General features: G+C 39.8%; 1 non-coding gene and 1 pseudogene across 1 annotated transcript; both read left to right on the forward strand.

Annotated features, from left to right (window-relative positions):
- LOC128597201 (60S ribosomal protein L32-like) overlaps nucleotides 1-19,387 on the forward strand; it is a 540,544-nt pseudogene that overhangs the window by 37,952 nt on the left and 483,205 nt on the right.
- Nucleotides 18,278-18,384, forward strand: LOC128597845 (U6 spliceosomal RNA). Its single transcript, XR_008383401.1, has one exon. It is a non-coding gene; the product is annotated as a U6 spliceosomal RNA (small nuclear RNA).

The raw sequence follows: 19,387 nt of genomic DNA on the forward strand, positions 1-19,387 counted from the left end.
TTTGCGAAACTTGGTAAATGTAGAATGTAAATGTTTTGGCACATTAACTGAGATAACGCCAGAAAGGCTATGTTAACCACTGTGATAAAAATGTGTCAAATGGTTTATGAAGCGAGTGTATGATGCCCCATGATCATATCAATGTATACAGTTATGATTTAATAAAAAAAATAAAATTAAAAAAAGAAAAAAAGTGACTTGTTGCATTAATAAACATGTCTGAACCCACTGGACTTCATGGTTATACTAAGTTTACGAGGTATTCTCCACCCTTACCTGTGCAGCTTGTTCGGCCTTTGTCTGGCTGAGCTGTGCTTGCAAAGCCTCAATGAGACCTTCCTTCTCCCAGAGCCTTTGCCTTAGCATCATTAGTTCTTCTACTTCTCCAGAAGTCTCATTGAACTGAAGACATACAAGGAAAACCAATTAAGCAAAAGAATTAACATTCTTAATTCTTTCACCTCTCCTTGTTATTTGCCCTCAATACCTATCCAACGTCCCTGTACTTTCCATGTAATACAAAAGTGAATTGCATACATTGTGGTTCTCAAAAAGGAGTCATGAAAATTTATTGGTCAAAGCAAGACAGAAGCAGGAGTTGCAACTTTTCAATTTTTCTGAATCCTCACATAGAGATAGCACAATCAGATAATAAAGCCAAAAAATCATGAAAACTATTTCTAATAAATTTGTGAAGATGGGCCTGTAAACCCTAAAATATAATCAAGTAGGGGGACCAACCACCAAAATCCACAAGACCTACAAGGTATTAAAATCTGTCGAAGACCCAGGAATGGTAGTTCACGCCTGTAATCCCAGCACTGTGGGAGGCTGAGGTAGGAGGATTGCTGTGAGAGTGACACCATGACTCATGAAAAAAAGAAAAGCCCATCTGGATTCTGCAGTGAGCACCTGTAATACCAGTGGCTTTGAGAGACTGAGACAGCAGGCTGCCCACTGCAGTCTGAGGTTGCAGTGAGCTATGATGCCACTGCATTCTGCTCACGGCCTAGGCTTGGACCCTGTCTCAACAACAACAACAACAAAAAAAAAAAAAAGAAAAGAAAAATAAAGGAAAGGAAATAAAAATCTGCAGAAGACAAAGAAGGTAGGAAAGAGTGAGATCTTATGGCCCTGAGAACAGGAAACCTCCAGATAGCCAATGTAGTTGTTGGAATGCACAGGTGGCTAATTTGAGAATAGCAGCAGAGCTTTCACATTCTCTAATGCTGGGTGAATGTATGGCATCCACATTCAGGAGGACTAAACAAGCAAGAGCAATCTAGCTTCTCTGAATTTTCATAAGTAATACATCAGAGCTCCCACCTCTAGAGGAAAACAAAGCAGGATAACAATAAAAGACACTGAAAAAAGAGATCGTCTACACGCATGCTCTACAATTTAGTGTCAAGTAGCCTCATGTGGCCTTAGAGGTCTTCAAATATGCCTACTGAAAAGGAAATCTTTAATTTTAAACATTTAATTAATTTAAATAGAAAACAATATGGTAATTTCTTTTACATTAAACACAACTTTATTTTGTAATGATTGTATTTCACTTTATCTGCTGCATCATGTAAGATACTTTTACAGTATCAACTAACAAGTCTATGTGAGTTGGTATCTAAAGGTTGATTATCTTCAATGATTTTTTTTATTGTTGGGGATTCATTGAGGGTACAATAAGCCAGTTACACTGATTGCAATTGTTAGGTAAAGTCCCTCTTGCAATCATGTCTTGCCCCCATAAAGTGTGACACACACTAAGGCCCCACCCTCCTCCCTCCATCCCTCTTTCTGCTTCCCCCTCCCATAAACTTAATTGTCATTAATTGTCCTCATATCAAGATTGAGTACATAGGATTCATGCTTCTCCATTCTTGTGATGCTTTACTAAGAATAATGTCTTCCACTTCCATCCAGGTTAATACGAAGGATGTAAAGTCTCCATTTTTTTTAATAGCTGAATAGTATTCCATGGTATACATATACCACAGCTTGTTAATCCATTCCTGGGTTGGTGGGCATTTAGGCTGTTTCCACATTTTGGCAATGGTAAATTGAGCTGCCATAAACAGTCTAGTACAAGTGTCCTTATGATAAAAGGATTTTTTTCCTTCTGGGTAGATGCCCAGTAATGGGATTGCAGGATCAAATGGGAGGTCTAGCTTGAGTGCTTTGAGGTTTCTCCATACTTCCTTCCAGAAAGGTTGTACTAGTTTGCAGTCCCACCAGCAGTGTAAAAGTGTTCCCTTCTCTCCACATCCACGCCAGCATCTGCAGTTTTGAGATTTTGTGATGTGGGCCATTCTCACTGGGGTTAGATGATATCTCAGGGATGTTTTGATTTGCATTTCTCTAATATATAGAGATGATGAACATTTTTTCATGTGTTTGTTAGCCATTCGTCTGTCGTCTTTAGAGAAAGTTCTATTCATGTCTCTTGCCCATTGATATAAGGGATTGTTGGCTTTTTTCATGTGGATTAATTTGAGTTCTCTATAGATCCTAGTTATCAAGCTTTTGTCTGATTGAAAATATGCAAATATCCTTTCCCATTGTGTAGGTTGTCTCTTTGCTTTGGTTATTGTGTCCTTAGCTGTACAGAAGCTTTTCAGTTTAATGAAGTCCCATTTGTTTATTTTTGATGTTGTTGCAATTGCCATGGCAGTCTTCTTCATGAAGTCTTCACCCAGGCCAATATCTTCCAGTGTTTTTCCTATGCTTTCTTGGAGGATTTTTATTGTTTCATGCCTTAAATTTAAGTCCTTTATCCATCTTGAATCAATTTTTGTGAGTGGGGAAAGGTGTGGGTCCAGTTTCAGTCTTTTACATGTAGACATCCAGTTCTCCCAACACCATTTATTGAATAGGGAGTCTTTCCCCCAAGGTAATTTCTTGTTTGGTTTATCAAAGACTAGGTGGTTGTAAGATGTTAGTTTCATTTCTTGGTTTTCAATTCGATTCCAAGTGTCTATGTCTCTGTTTTTGTGCCAGTACCATGCTGTCTTGACCACTATGGCTTTGTAGTACAGACTAAAATCTGGTATGCTGATGCCCCCAGCTTTATTTTTGTTACTAAGAACTGCCTTAGCTATACGGGGTTTTTTCCGGTTCCATACAAAACGCAGAATCATTTTTTCCAAATCTTGAAAGTACGATGTAGGTACTTTGATAGGAATGGCATTGAATAGGTAGATAGCTTTGGGAAGTATAGACATTTTAACAATGTTGATTCTTCCCATCCATGAGCATGGTATGTTCTTCCATTTGTTAATATCCTCTGCTATTGCCTTTCTGAGGATTTCATAGTTTTCTTTATAGAGGTCCTTCACCTCCTTTGTTAGGTATATTCCTAGGTATTTCATTTTCTTTGAAACTATGGTGAAGGGAGTTGTGTCCTTAATTAGCTTCTCATCTTGACTGTTATTGGTGTACACAAAGGCTACTGACTTGTGGACATTGATTTTATATCCTGAAACATTACTGTATTTTTTGATGACTTCTAGGAGTCTTGTGGTTGAGTCTTTGGCGTTCTCTAAGTATAAGATCATGTCGTCAGCAAAGATGGAGAGTTTGACCTCCTCTGCTCCCATTTGGATTCCCTTTATTTCCTTGTCTTGCCTAATTGTATTGGCTAGAACTTCCAGCACTACGTTGAATAGTAAAGGTGACAGAGGACAACCTTGTCTGGTTCCAGTTCTAAGAGGAAAAGCTTTGAGTTTTACTCCATTCAGTAAAATATTGGCTGTGGGTTTGTCATAGATAGCTTCAATCAGTTTTAGAAATGTGCCACCTATGCCTATACTCTTCAGTGTTCTAATTAGAAAAGGATGCTGGATTTTATCAAATGCTTTTTCTGCATCTATTGAGAGGATCATGTGATCTTTATTTTTGCCTCTGTTAATATGGTGGATAACGTTTATAGACTTGCGTATGTTAAACCAGCCTTGCATCCCTGGGATGAAGCCTACTTGATCATGATGAATGACTTTTTTGATGATAAGCTGTAATCTATTGGCTAGGATTTTGTTGAGAATTTTTGCGTCTCTATTCATGAGTGAGATTGGTCTGAAATTCTCCTTTTTGTTTGGGTCTTTTCCTGGTTTTGGTATCAGGGTGATGTTTGCTTCATAGAATGTGTTGGGGAAGATTCCTTCTTCCTCAGTTTTTTGGAATAATTTCTGCAGTACAGGAATAAGCTCTTCCTTGAAGGTTTGATAGAATTCTGGAGTGAAGCCATCTGGACCAGGGCATTTTTTAGTTGGAAGCTTTTTTATTGTTTCTCTGATCTCAGTGCTTGAAATTGGTCTGTTTAGGAGCTCTGTTTCTTCCTGGCTAAGTCTAGGGCGAGGGTGTGATTCCAAATATTGATCCATTTCCTTCACATTGTCAAATTTCTGGGCATAGAGTTTCTGGTAGTATTCAGAGATGATCTCTTGTATCTCGGTGGGATCAGTTGTTATTTCCCCTTTATCGTTTCTGATTGAGGTTATTAGAGATTTTACTTTTCTATTTCTAGTTAATCTGGCCAATGGTTTATCTATTTTATTTATTTTTTCAAAAAACCAACTCCTTGTTTCATTAATTTTCTGAATGATTCTTTTGTTTTCAATTTCATTGATCTCTGATTTGATTTTGGATATTTCTTTTCTTCTACTGAGTTTAGGCTTAGATTGTTCTTCTTTTTCCAATTCCATAAGATCTCTTGTGAGATTGTTGATGTGCTCTCTTTCTGTTTTTCGAATGTAGGCATCTAAAGCGATGAATTTTCCTCTCAAAACTGCTTTTGCAGTATCCCACAGGTTTTGGTAGCTTGTGTCTTCATTGTTGTTATGCTCAAGGAAGTTAATGATTTCCTGTTTTATTTCTTCCTGCACCCATCTGTTATTCAACAGAAGATTGTTTAATTTCCATGGCTTTGGGTGGGGTTGAGCATTTTTGTTAGAGTTGAGGTCCACCTTTAGTGCCTTATGGTCTGAAAAGATACAAGGTAAAATTTCAATTCTTTTGATTCTGTTGATATTTGTTTTGTGTCCCAGGATATGATCAATTTTGGAGAATGTTCCATGGGGTGATGAGAAGAATGTATATTCTTTATCTTTGGGGTGGAGTGTTCTATATGCATCTATCAAGCATAGTTGTTCCAGGGTGTCATTTAAATCTCTTACATCTTTGTTTAATTTCTGTTTAGAGGATCTGTCCAGCTCTGTAAGAGGTGTGTTAAAGTCCCCTGTTATGATGGTATTATCAGATATCATATTGCTCAGACTGAGTAAGGTCTGCTTCAAGAATCTGGGAGCATTTAAATTGGGTGCATAAATATTTAGAATGGAAATGTCTTCTAGTTGTAGTTTTCCCTTGACCAATATAAAGTGACCATCTTTGTCTTTTTTTACTTTAGTTGCTTTAAATCCACATGTATCTGAAAATAAGATTGCAACTCCTCTTTTCTTCTGAATTCCGTTTGCCTGAAAAATTGTCTTCCAACCCTTGACTCGGAGCTTTAATTTGTCTTTTGAGGCCAGGTGTGTTTCTTGCAGACAGCAAATGGATGGCTTGTGTTTTTTAATCCAGTCAACCAATCTGTGTCTCTTCAGTGGGGAATTCAAGCCATTAACATTTATTGAGATAATTGATAAGTGTGGTAGTATTCTATTCGTCTTATTTGGTGAGAGTCCATTGCTTAGTTTTATCTTTTGCATCATTGTGGAGGTTAGGTTTTGTCCTTTGATTTCTGAGTTCTTACTTTGCTGCTGATCCATTGTGGTGGTCAGTGTGCAGAACAGGTTGAAGTATTTCCTGTAGAGCTGGTCTTGTTGTGGCGAATTTCCTCAATGTTTGTATATCCGTAAATGATTTGATTTCTCCGTCAATTCTGAAGCTTAGCTTAGCAGGGTACAGAATTCTGGGCTGAAAATTGTTCTGTTTAAGTAGGTTAAAGTTAGATGACCATTGTCTTCTTGCTTGGAAAGTTTCATTAGAGAAGTCTGCGGTAACTCTGATGGATTTGCCCCTGTAGGTCAACTGGCGCTTACTCCTGGCAGCTTGCAGAATCTTTTCTTTTGTCTTGACTTTGGACAGGTTCATCACAATGTGTCTTGGAGAAGCTCGGTTAGAGTTGAGGCGACCTGGGGTCCGATATCCCTCTGAAAGCAGTGTGTCAGACTCTTTGGTGATGTTTGGGAAATTTTCTTTTATAATATTCTCTAGTATGGCTTCCATTCCTCTGGGGCATTCTTCTTCCTCTTCTGGAATTCCTATAACTCGTATGTTGGAACGCTTCATAAAGTTCCATAATTCTGACAGTGAACGTTCTGCTTTCTCTCTCTTCTTTTCTGCCTCTTTTACTGTCTGAGTTATCTCAAGAACTTTGTCTTCTACCTCTGAAATTCTTTCTTCTGCATGGTCTAACCTATTGCTGATACTTTCCATTGTATCTTTAAGTTCCCTAATTGACTGTTTCAGTTCCTTCAGGTCTGCTATATCCTTTTTATATTCTTCATATCGTTCATCTCTTATTTGATTCTGTTTTTGGATTTCCTTTTGGTTATTTTCCACTTTATTAGCAATTTCCTTCATTGTTTCCATCGTTTCTTTCATTGTTTTCAACATGTGTAGTCTAAATTCCCTTTCTGTCATTCCTAACATTTCTATACTGGTGGAATCATCTGCAGTAGCTACCTCATGGTCCCTTGGTGGGGTTGTTCTAGACTGGTTCTTCATGTTGCCTGGAGTTTTCTGCTGATTCTTCCTCATGAGTGATTTCTTTTATCTGTTTCCTTGCCCTAATTTTCCTTTCACTTCCTCTTGCTCTTTAAGTTCTCGTGCCTGTGGACTAAGGGTTACAGGACCAGAAGGGTGAGAAGGTTGAAGAGCAAAAAAAGGGGATGAAAGAAAGGAGGACCGAGTGATAAGAAAAAAAGAAAGATAGAGAAAGGAGAGGGGGTGGGTATAAGGAATATTGACAAAAAGAAGAGAGGCACAGAAAGAGGGAGACAGGGCAATATAGGTGTACAGTAGGGTACTTTGACACAACCTTAAAAAACCCCACCTTCTGGGGGTGCCCAGTTGCGTGGTTCCCTTGAGGTCAGCAGCTCTTTGCTAACCTGATCAGACACAGTACCCCACCTCCACCAAGTAGAGAGGAAAGACAAAAATGCTATAAATCAAACCAAAAGAAGCAAACAGAAAACTTTACGGGGATAAAATTGGGTGAAAAACCAAATTATATCGGTAGAAACACTAGCAAAAATGAAGTTGAAGTTATTAAAAAAGGCAGCAATGGGAAATTATAATTAAACTAGTAAAATTGAGAAAGAAAAAGGGATCTGTGTGGAAAAGATTGAAATTAAAAAAACAAAAGAACATCAGCAACGTCAAAATAAACAAACAAAAAAAACAACCAAACCAGAAAAAAAAGAAGAAAAAAATACACAACCAAAAACAAAGCAGTTTGTATATGTTATTGAATATTGTCTGGGCAACACGTGGTCTTCTGGGGTATGAGATGTTAGTCACGGTTCTGATACGACTGGAGGCTGCTGATTTCTCAAACCCCAGCAGGTAGACACCCTAAATCTCTCTTCAGCCTACTTAAAAGGCACTTTGAACTTGTAAACTTGCTGAGCAGAAGCTTTCCCAGCTTTCTCGCTGGAATCGCTGCTGAAGTGGCTATCCACTCACTCAGTGTGCCAAAACCGGTCTCACTCTGCCCCTGAGGGTTAGGGCTGCAAGGCAGCTCAAACCCCACCCTTAGGCTACTTGGTTGCTGGGTTACCAGGTCCCACCCGTTTCTAGCTCTGCGACCCTGAGGGTGGAGCTTGCCGGGGCAGATCACTGACAATGGATCCGTGTGATCCAGCGCCAAACACTATTAGCTCCGTCTGGCTCAGCGGCTCAGACTGGGGCCCTAGACAACGGCCAAAGTTCTCCGCACTCCCGCTCAGGCCTTCCCCAAGGCAGTTCAACTCAGTGCCAAGTCCAAGGACATCAAAACAGTTCACAGGTAAGGCCTTTCTGGTTTGCAGTCTCGCTGCTACTGAACTTACAGTTGTGGGCGGGTTTAGACGGATTGAACACACGCGACCACTTGCCGGTTTTCCACTGTTTTAGTCCTCCTCTTGGGGTCCAGAAGTCTGTCGCTGACTCCCTGTATCTTCATAGGAGTGATGATAGGCAGTTCCCACCAGCCAGAGATGCCTGGAGTCCTATCTCCCCAGACTCACGGTGCTCAGATGCAAGGAAGCTGTTACTCGGCTGCCATCTTGCTCGAAAGATCCTTCAATGATTTTTTTTTTGCTACTTTTATTTAAGGTGTGTTGTGTATATTAGAATTTCACTTAATGCAGATAGTATGTTAATAGTTGATACAAATATCAATCATAATTGATAATTGAACTGACATATAAACATTTATTTTTTAATTACAATTGAATTATTTTTCCAGTTGAAATATAAGTATGGGCCAGGTGTGGTGGCTCATGCCTGTAATCCTACCACTCTGAGAGGCCAAGGCAAGTGAATTGCTTGATCTCATGAGTTTGAGACAAGCCTGAGCAAAAAACAAGACCCTGTCTCTAGTAAAAAAAAAAAAAAAAAAAAAATTATATATATATATGTATAGAAAAACTGAGACAAGAGGATCACTTGAGCTGAAGAGTTGGAGGTAGCTGTGAGCTATGATGCCACAACACTCTACCCAAGGCAACAGCTTACGACAATGTCTCAAAAAGAAAAAAAGTATGGACACATTTTTAATTAAATTTAATTAATTAATTTTGTTTAAGATAGAGTCTCACTATGTCACCCTGAGTAGAGTACATAGACCTGTGTCACAGCTCACAGCAACCTCCAACTCTTCAGCTAAATGATTCTCTTGTTTCATTCTCCCAAGTAGCTGGGACTACAGGTGCCCACCACAACACCCGACTATCTTTTGGTTGTACTTGTCATTGTTGTTTAGCAGGCCTGGCAGGATTCAAACCCGCCAGCTCCAGTGTATGTGGCTGGCGCCCTAGCCAGTGAGCTACAGACTCCGAGCCTGTTTTTAATTTTAAAATGAAGGAACACTATTGATATCTACTTCACTCTTTTTTGTTTCTCTGTAGTATTCTATTGTCTAAGTATTCCTCTGTTGATAGCCATAAGAAATATATTTTTTCTTTGGTTATTGTAAGTAATTGAATAGTGCTGGTGGAGTCCAAAGTGAAGGGCAAGGAAAGTAAGAGAATCCCAGCTCCCATGTATTAAAAAACAACATAGAAACACAACAATAAAAGAAGAAATTCTGATAAGAAAATATTTCCTTTCTGTTCCTCAATAAAACTTCTTAAATGAGAAAGAAGAAAAAAACTTTCCTGAGTCAACTTTCCTTCTATAAGTTGAGGAAAAGAAATTTCGTACCAAAGTAAGGAAGAGAAGTAGATCTAGGGTGAATCTCATACAAAGTTATTATGAATTGGGCTGCAATAAACATTCTGGTACAAATATATTTGTTATAATGTGATTTTTGGTCCTCTGGGTATATACCTAGTAGAGGAATTATAGGAATGAATGACAGATCTATTTTTAGATCTCTAAGTGTTCTCCAAACATCTTTCCAAAAGGAATGTATTAATTTGCATTCCCACCAGCAGTGTAGAAGTGTTCCCAATTCATAATTGCTAAGTCATGGAAAAAGCCCAAGTGTCCATTGATCCACTAATGGATTAATAAACTGTGATATATGTACACCATGGAATATTATGCAGCCTTAAAGAAAGATGGAGACTTTACTTCTTTCATGTTTGCATGGATGGAGCTGGAACATACTCTTCTTAGTAAAGTAACTCAAGAATGGAAAAAAAGTATCCAATATACTCAGCCCTACTATGAAACTATTTATGGCTTTCATATGAAAGCTATAACCAAGTTATAACCTAAAAGTATGGGGAAGGCGGAGAGAGAAGGGAGGGAGGGGGGAAGATGGGCAGAGGGAGGGTGATTGGTGGGATTACACCTGCGGTGCATCTTACAAGGGTACATGTGAAACTCAGTAAATGTAGAATATAATTGCCTTTACACAATAACTAAGAAAATGCCAGGAAGGCTGTGTTAACCAGTCTGATGAAAATGTGTCAAACTTTATAAAACCAGTGTATGGTGCCCCGTGATCGCATTAATGTACACAGGTATGATTTAAATTTTTTTAATTAATTTTAAATCATAGCTGTGTACATTAATGCGATCATGGGTCACCATCCATTGGCTTTATAAATACTTTGACACATTTTCATCACACTGGTTAATATAGCCTTCCTGACATTTTCTTAGTTATTGTGTTAAGACAGTTATCTTCTACATTTACTAAGTTTCACATGTACCCTTGTAAGATGCACTGCAGGTGTAATCTCACCTATCACCCTCCCTCCCCTGCCACTCCCCATTCCCTATACTCTTAGGTTATAACTGGGTTATAGCTTTCATATGAAAGCCAAAAATTAGTTTCATAGTAGGGCTGAGTACATTGGATACTTTTTCGTCCATTCTTGAGATTCTTTACTAAGAAGAATATGTTCCAGCTCCATGCATGTAAACATGAACGAGGTAAAGTCTCCATCTTTCTTTAAGGCTGCATCATATTCCATGGTGTACACATACCATGGTTTATTAATCCATTCGTGGATTGATTGGCACTTGGGCTTTTTCCATGACTTAGCAATTGTGAATTGGGCTGCAATAAACATTCTGGTGCAAATCCCTATTCAACAAATGGTGCTGTGTGAACTGGCTGGCAACCTGTGGAAGACTGAAACTGTACCCACACCTTTCATCATTAACTAGGATAGACTCTCACTGGATTAAAGATTTAAACTTAAGACACGAGACTATAAAAATACTAGAAGAAAGTGCAAGGAAAACTCTTGAAGAAATTGGTCTGGGCGAGTATTTTATGAAGAGGACCCCCCGGGCAATTGAAGCAGCTTCAAAAATACACTACTGGGACCTGATCAAACTAAAAAGCTTCTGCACAGCCAAGAACATAGTGACAGCCCTCAGAATGGGAGAAGATATTTGTAGGTTATGTCTCTGACAAAGGTTTAATAACCAGAATCCACAGCGAACTCAAACATATAAGCAAGAGAAGAACAAGTGATCCCATCGCAGGCTGGGCAAGGGACTTGAAGAGAAACTTCTCTGAAGAAGACAGGCGCATGGCCTATAGACGTATGAAAAAATGCTCATCATCTTTAATCATCAGAGAAATGCAGATCAAAACTATTTTGAGATACCATCTAACTCCAGTAAGATTAGCCCATATCACAAAATCCCAAGACCAGAGATGTTGGCGTGGATGTGGAGAAAACGGAACACCTCTGCACTGCTGGTGGGAATGCAAATAATACATTCCTTTCAGAAAGATGTTTGGAGAACACTTAGAGATCTAAAAATAGACCTGCCATTCAATCCTATAATTCCTCTACTAGGTATATACCCAGAAGACCAAAAACCAAATTACAACAAAGATATTTGCACCAGAATGATTTAATATTAATTAAAAAAGTAAGTTATTATGAAAACCCCAAGCAGCATGTTCACACCTTCAGCCCCATCACAATGGAATGCCCTGCACCAGCTGGGACACTGCAGATTCCCACCAGCTAAATGACCCTCAGCACATTTGGTCCCTTGACCTTACACTTAGCATCCAGAAATGTAAAATAAATTTTCATTTCTTTATACACTACCCAGTTTCAGGTATTCTCTTACAAGGAATGAAAAACACCCTAATACACAAAATTGGCACTGACAAGTGGATTGTTCCTGGTAATATCTAAAAATGTGGAAGTAGGTTTGGTATTAGTTAATAGAAGGAGGATGGAAGAATCTGGAGGATCAGGCTATAAAAATCCTAGATTCTGGTGAGGGCTGAGAAGTAAAGAAGACTAGGGACAGTTTGTCATTCATTCCCTATAGATTGGCTAAGTGGTCATGATCTGAGCACTGATGGAAATCTCAGGAGCGAAGGTTCTTATGGTGGAGCAGCAGAATAAATTATTGGAAACTGGAGGCAAAGCCATCCTTGTTATAATCTGTAAATGAATTTGGCTGAACCATCCTTGAGGACTTTCTGGAAGGCTGAATTGAGTGATGAACCCTAGTATCTGGTAGAAGAAATTTCTAAGCAGCCAAGTGCTCAGGCTGCCTCCTGAGTACTTCCAAGTGTTTACAGCCATCTGCTGGAGAAAAGGGAAATGAGAAAAGATTAGAAACTGCAGCTGGGCCATGTGGTAGACAATGATAGAGCATTTTCAGCAGAGGAATCCAAGAGTGTAAAGTCACCACTAGCTAAAGAGATTAGCGTGGCTAAAAGAGGGCCAGATATTAATAGGAAATATAACACAAAATTCCTCAAAGTCATTTCAGAAAGCTTCTAAGCTTCCCCTCACAGCACAGGCTAAGAGGACTAGAAGGACAGAGTGGTTTCTGGGACGAGGCTAAGGACACCACTTCCATGCATTACTTTAAAATGCTGCTCCCACATTACAGATGTTCTGGCTGTTGCAAGTGGCCCTAGGTGCATTCATGCACCACCTCCATAAGTTCTGAGTTATGAACCCTGGGCAAAGTCCAGATGGTGCTAATTCTGCAGCCTTGCAAAAAACAAGAGCTATGGATGCTGCAAAGAATCTCAAGTGATGACATTGAAACCACGGAAGCCCATACAGAAATGGTTCTCAGGGAAAGAACCATCATAGAGGACCCCGACTACGGCCATGGTGAGCAGAAGTGTGGGGTTGGAACTGCAAGAAAAAGACCCCATCCACGCAATACCTAGTGAAGTTGTGGGAACAAAGACACTGCCAAGAGTCTCCACTAGGGTAATGCCCAGTGGAACCATGGTACCAGGACTGCCACCAAGACCCCATAACCACAGACACCTCCAAGGCCAACCAGGGACAGCTGCATAGACTGGGCCCAGCCAAGCCACAGGCATAGGGCTGCCCAAGTCCTTGGGGACCCAGCCCCCACCACAAGATTGGAGAGATTGCTAGACATAGAGTCAAAGGAGATTGTTCTGGAAGCTTTACACCCAATGTCTGCTCTATTAGGTTTCAGACTTGCTTGGTCCTGTCACCCCTTTCCTCTTCCATATTTCTCCCTTTTGAATGGGATTGTGTACCCTATGCTTGACCTGCCATTGTATCTCGAAAAGGACATAACTTGTTTGGATTTCACAGGCTCCCAGACGGGACTTTGTACTTTCCAGCTGGTGCTTCAGTCACCTAATACTTTGTGGCCATGAGCATGAAAAGAATGTATTTGTATGTCAGAAGGGGATAAGTTTTACAGGCCCAGGGGTGGAATGCTATGGTTGGCACGTCCCCTGCAACACTCAAATTCTAACTGAATGCCAAATGTGGCAGTACGAGGGAAGAGGGGTTGAAGAGGTTACCAAATCATAAGTCTCTGCCCTCAGGAATGGATAATTTCATTCAAGGATTAACAGATGAATGTCTTCATGGGTACCATAGGAGGGGAACAGGTGGCCCTATGAGAAGAGGCAGAGAGACCTGAGCCAGCACATTAGCACAGTCAGCCTCCTCACCCTGTAATGCCCACATCCCTCTGGAGCAGCATGGAGAGCCCCCACCAAAAAGAACATCCCCACCAGCTACAGCCCATGACCTTGGACTTCTCAGCCTTCAGAACAAATCCATTACTTTGCTTTGCAAATTAAAGAAATAGATGAAGGAGCAGAATAACATGCTTACATGTAATAAAAGCATACTAAAGGTATATTTTAAAATGTAAAAATTGCAATATATTTCAAAAAGAATATTTTGGTAATCTTAAAATTCTATGACATGAGAGAAAAACATGAAACAGAATTTTTAAACTCAGAACTAATGTGACAAACTCATGAAAAATTTGCTATCAATGAAAAAATAGTTTCAAAATAAAAGGAAGAATAGGAATGAGAACAAAACCAATCACAAATAGAATATGTTAAGTGAAATAAAACCAAAAAATAAGACACTTGAAATAAAAATTTTATTAAAACATAAAAAGAGCCTAGAGAAAGTGATAAATACCGAAGATCATCAAAGACCAAACATATGGATAATAGAAATCCCCAAAGAAGAAAACCAGAACCAGGGAAAAGATTACATACTACTACACACTACATAATTCAATAAAACTTATTATGAAATAAAAATATGTATAATCACATATTGAAATAGCATACTGGAGTACTCACAAATATCAAACCCAAATTATAAACATCACTGCATCTGGTAATAAAATTATTAGATAGGAAGGAAGGAAAAGAGGGAGGGAGGGAAGAAAGAAAGAAAAAGTAAGTGAAAAAGGGAGGAAGAAAAGAAAAGAAGAAAGGGAGGAAGAGGGATAGAAGGACACTTACAAATCAATAAGTACCTACTGGGCATCTGCAGAAATATATTTGTTCACCTAATAATTATGAAGTAACTTAACACCCCTACCTGGGCAGCTTGCTCTGCCTGTGCCTGCGTAAGGTCAGCTTCCAAAGTAGTAATTAATTTCTCCTTCTCCTGGAGTTTAATTTTTATTTTCATCTCTTCCTCTGGAGAATTCTATTCATGCAGGAAATACAGGAGATAAAGCCATTTCATTACAAGAATTATAATTAGGGCCCAACGCAGTGGCTCACACCTGTAATCCTAGCTGTCTGGGAGGCCTATGTTAGTGGAATCCATGAGCTCATGGGTTCAAGACCAGCCTGAGCCAGAGCGAGACCCCATTCCTAAAAGACAGCTGGTGCTGTATCAGGTGCCTGTAGTCCCAGCTACTTGGGAGTCTGAGGCAAGAAAATCTCTTGAGCTGAAGAGTTTGAGGAGGCTGTGAGGTATGATGCCATAGCACTGTACAGAGGGCAATAAAGTGAGACTCTGTCCCCCCCCACAGAAAAAAAGAAGAAGAATTCCAATTAATACATATTTGATCTTTTGCTCTAATTTTCAGTTTACAACTGGTGAAAGCAAGAAAAACCAGCTGAGCTAACTACAAGGAAAGAATCCTAGGGTTTTCCAGTTACACTACAGCCAAGCAGCTCCCATCAGAACCACACTCCCAACAGATAAAAGCCCTTAACTGTGGATGAGACAGAGAAAACCCATCTGAAAAGACTGGAAAGCAACTAAAGCAGGAAAATGCTGGGAAGTGATACTTGGGAAACATGGCACTGAGTTTCCTGCTTTGATGGCTTTTTTCCCAAAGGCAAAACCAATCAGTGCCATGTAGGACCAAACTTTGATTCAAACACCACAGTCTTGTTGCCTTCAAGAACCAAGGATAGATAGAGTTCAGGAAACTACAGCTCCCAAGTGCGAAGAAAAACATCAGAAAAGAGTGGAAAACCAAACCTTTCAGTAATCTTTTTGTCTTTCTTCCCACAATCTCTTAGACTGAGAGCTTCTCAGCTGAGATGCTGCCTCTCTACGAATTCACCTCCCAAAAGAAACCTAGGCCTGGTTACTGGAAGTACAAAGAATAAGTTTGCATTTTATTTCACATAACATATCGGAGTTGCTATCATTGCTTCAATTACATTACCCACAGACTTCTCAGCCCTGTGTTGGGTATATCTTAGTTAAAGTGTTCTTATAACTGATTGCTGGAGTTTATAAATCATTTATTTAACAGAGAGAAATGAGCTGTATCACATTGCTTAGGTTAAGGTCTCAGAGCTCAAAGTTAAATTCAAAAACAGCATAGAAAACACATAAATAGAAAAGCTAATAACAGAGCTATGGGGAAGTTAAAGGAACAAACCAACATGGGGAGAGAGTTGGGTGTTACCACAGCCAGTCTGGGTGGGGAGCAATGTCAGAGAGAAAAACAAACACACAGGAAAGACGAATCATGATGAATAAATTATTTGACAAGAGGTTTTAAAATATGCTTTGCAAAGTTAAATAAGGTTATCTATTCAGAAAAAGAAATGTCCTCTCAACGTAAACCCTCAAAAAAATCAAAAGAAAACAAAGCAAAATGTAACCAATGTGGGTACTAGAAAGCTTACCAGTGACCCCAAAAGTTGGGCCTAGGTGAATTATTAAAACCTACTTCACAAGAGTAAAGCAAATTGTGAATACAATACTACTCAGTCAAAGGGTAAGGAGAGGAAAATTGAGAAAAGAAAAAGATATCTTAGGTGAAATCTGGGCTCAATAACAATAATGTAATATGCGCATGTAATATTCCTCCCTCCATGTGCCAAACTCTCCACAAGACTGGTCTCTGCTTCTCACAATAGCTGGCTGAACATTAATATCTGTAAACACAGGAAAGATGATGAAAGTGCATATGGGGTGAACGCTCTGGTCCTCAAAAGGCAGGGCTGCCCTTAGTCCCTGTGTCCCCAGTCTTAAACTGTGTTAGTGGTAGCAGTTGAAAACGAGAAAGCCTCCCTCCAGGGAGTCCATGGTAATTTAATGCATGCACACAGGAACACATGGAGCCATAAAGGATGCAGAACATTTTGTATAGTGTAATTCAAATGAAGAATTTTAGAGCTGGAATAAACCTTATAGGTCACCTAATCTTCTCAACAATGATGAAACACCTCCAAAAGAGATGGATCTCTCCTCTCTAAATGCTCCCTGTCAATATTGATTTCCTCTTGTAATATATTTTTTTATTATTTCTCTTCAAGTTTGCATGAGAGTAAGAAATTCCATGTTCATGTTTCTCTAGCATTTTTTTTCACCCTGTGTGCAGCCTATAGTCCAGCTGGACCCCAAGCTCACTAGGGAGGGACAACATTCAGTGCTGTATGATTTACTGTTTCAAATGTCTGTGATTAGTGGAGATCTGCTTTACTATTCTGCTTTGTTGGGAGGCATTTCTGAATGAGAAAATTTACATTCCCCCCAGTCACCATACCTGGGAGAGTGGCTCCCCTGGCTGATATTGTGCCTTCAGTTCTTCTATCTGCTTATTCAACAGAGCGAATTCAGCCTTTGCGTGAAGTCTTTGGTTTTTCATTATTTTATTACAAGCTTTTTTTTTTCATTCTGCAATGGATGGTCAATAGAGAAATGTTTATTCATCACTTACTTAGCATATAACCAGAGTTATATTCAGCAGACATCATGTTACTGTATTAGAGAAGCAGGGACCAGATTCTGTAGTAATCTACGTGAAGAGACAAATCCAAAGGAACGGGTATCTGTGCTTTACTAAATGTTCTCCAAGGACAGAAACAATAGTACCTGGTAGGCTTGATCTTTTTGCTGTAGCTGAATGTCCTTCAGCCTGATGATGTCTTTGAGCTCTACCACCATCTGCTTTGTACATGCGAGGTGTTTCAGAACACTCTTGTGTGTTTTCTTGGTCAATTTTATCCCAGTTTTCTGGACTGATTCCTAGTTTTCAGATAAGAAGAAAAAGTGGCCAGCCCAGCAGGGAAAAGGTATCAGCTTCCAAACATAAGTTTCCTTACTCCAACTTCATCCTTTTTTTTTTTTTTTTTTTTTTTGCCTAACTCATATCCTATTAATTTAAAAATCTTTCAAACCTTGATCCAATAAGAATAATAATTACATACATTATACTATTTTAAGCATTTTATAAATGTTAAACATGTGGGTGGCACCTGTAGCTGAAGCAACTAAGGCGCCAGCTACATACAACAGAGCTGGCGGGTTCAAATCCAGCCAGGGCCTGTCAAACAATGACAACTACAACCAAAAAATAGCCAGGCATTGTGATGGGCACCTGTAGTCCCAGCTACTTTGGAGGCTGAGGTAAGAGAATTGATTAAGCCCAGTAGTTGGAAGTTGCTGGGAGCTGTGATGCCACAACACTCTACCCAGGGCTATAGCTTGAGGGTCTGTCTCAAAAAACAAACAAACAAACAAAAAATAATAACCTGATAAACTTTTCATAAATGTTATCTCATTTAAAATATTATCCTACTTGTACTAATGAGAAAATGAAAGAGAAGTATACATCACAAACCATTAAAAAAAAAATAACTCAAAATTTAAGTGAAGGGAGTTGGTGAAAGCCAGTATGCCCACACAGAGATTTGTCTTAGGAGAAGAGTCCCCACGAAAGCTGTGCCAAGAGGATGTATGAGATTGGAAGTGCCACAGTGAGTCCCCATCAGAGTGATGCCGTATTCTGCTGCTCAGTGCAGGACAGGGACTCCTATATTCTCAGCCTAGATGAACACAGAAAGCACTATCATTACAGACCCCCATCACAAAACACAAACAGGCTCCCTCAATCAAAACCTAAAACGATTGTGCTCGCTTCGGCAGCACATATACTAAAATTGGAATGATACAGAGAAGATTAGTATGGCCCCTGCGCAAGGATGACACGCAAATTCGTGAAGCGTTTCATTTAAAAAAACAAAAACAAAAAAACCAAAACAATTGAATTCCTCGGCAAAGTTCATTTTCTGCCCATAGACCTCTAGTGAATTGTGCCATATTCCCCCAACCCCACTGCCCACAAGATAGGAAAAGCAGCATGTAAACACCCTAGACTACAAACCCAGGGGCTTTCCATATTGGATTCCCCCCTCCACTGCTGGACTTTTTTCCCCACTGCCTTATCACTCTTTCTATTAATCTTTCCTTGTCAATGAACTATGCTGTTGGTTATCTGCATGGTCTGTGGTTTCATTCTTCCAACTCAGAGACCAAAGACTAGGCATAGAGAGAAATTTTCATGAGGACAATGCCTACTGAAGTTTTGAGAGCAAATCCCATGCCAAGAGTCTCCACTAGGGTAATGCCCAATGGAAGCATGCTAGCTGGACTGCCACCCCACAACCACAGAGCTACCAGTGTGCAAGGCCAACCATGGAGAGCTGGGTCAACTCGTCCCAGCCAAGCCATAGGCACAGGACTGCCCAAGTCCTTGGAGACCCATCCTGTACACCAGAGTGCAGAGGATGCTGGACATAGAGTCAAAAATGATTATTCTGGAGCCTTTAGACCTGTGGTTCTCAACCTTCCTAATTGCCGCATTGTTACAAATGGAAGAAAGGGGTTGAGGACCGCTGCTTTAGACACAATGTCTGCTCTATTAGGTTTCAGACTACTTGGGCCTGTCACCCATTTCCTCTTCCCTATTTCTCCCTTTGAAATGGGAATGTGTACCCTATGCTTGGTTCATCAATATATCTTGGAAGGACATAGCTGGTTTGGGTTTCACAGGCTTACAGATAGGACTTTGTGCTTTTCAGCTGGTTCTGGAGTGACTTAATAGGGGCTATAAGCCTGAAAAGAATGTATTTGTATGTCAGAGGGGATAAGGCCCAGAGGTGGAATCTGTGGTTGGCATGTCCCCTCCAACACTCATATACAAACTTAATACCCAATGTGGCAGTATGATGGAAGAGGTG

This window comes from Nycticebus coucang, chromosome 10 (genome assembly GCF_027406575.1).
Source record: "Nycticebus coucang isolate mNycCou1 chromosome 10, mNycCou1.pri, whole genome shotgun sequence".
NCBI lineage: Eukaryota > Metazoa > Chordata > Mammalia > Primates > Lorisidae > Nycticebus > Nycticebus coucang.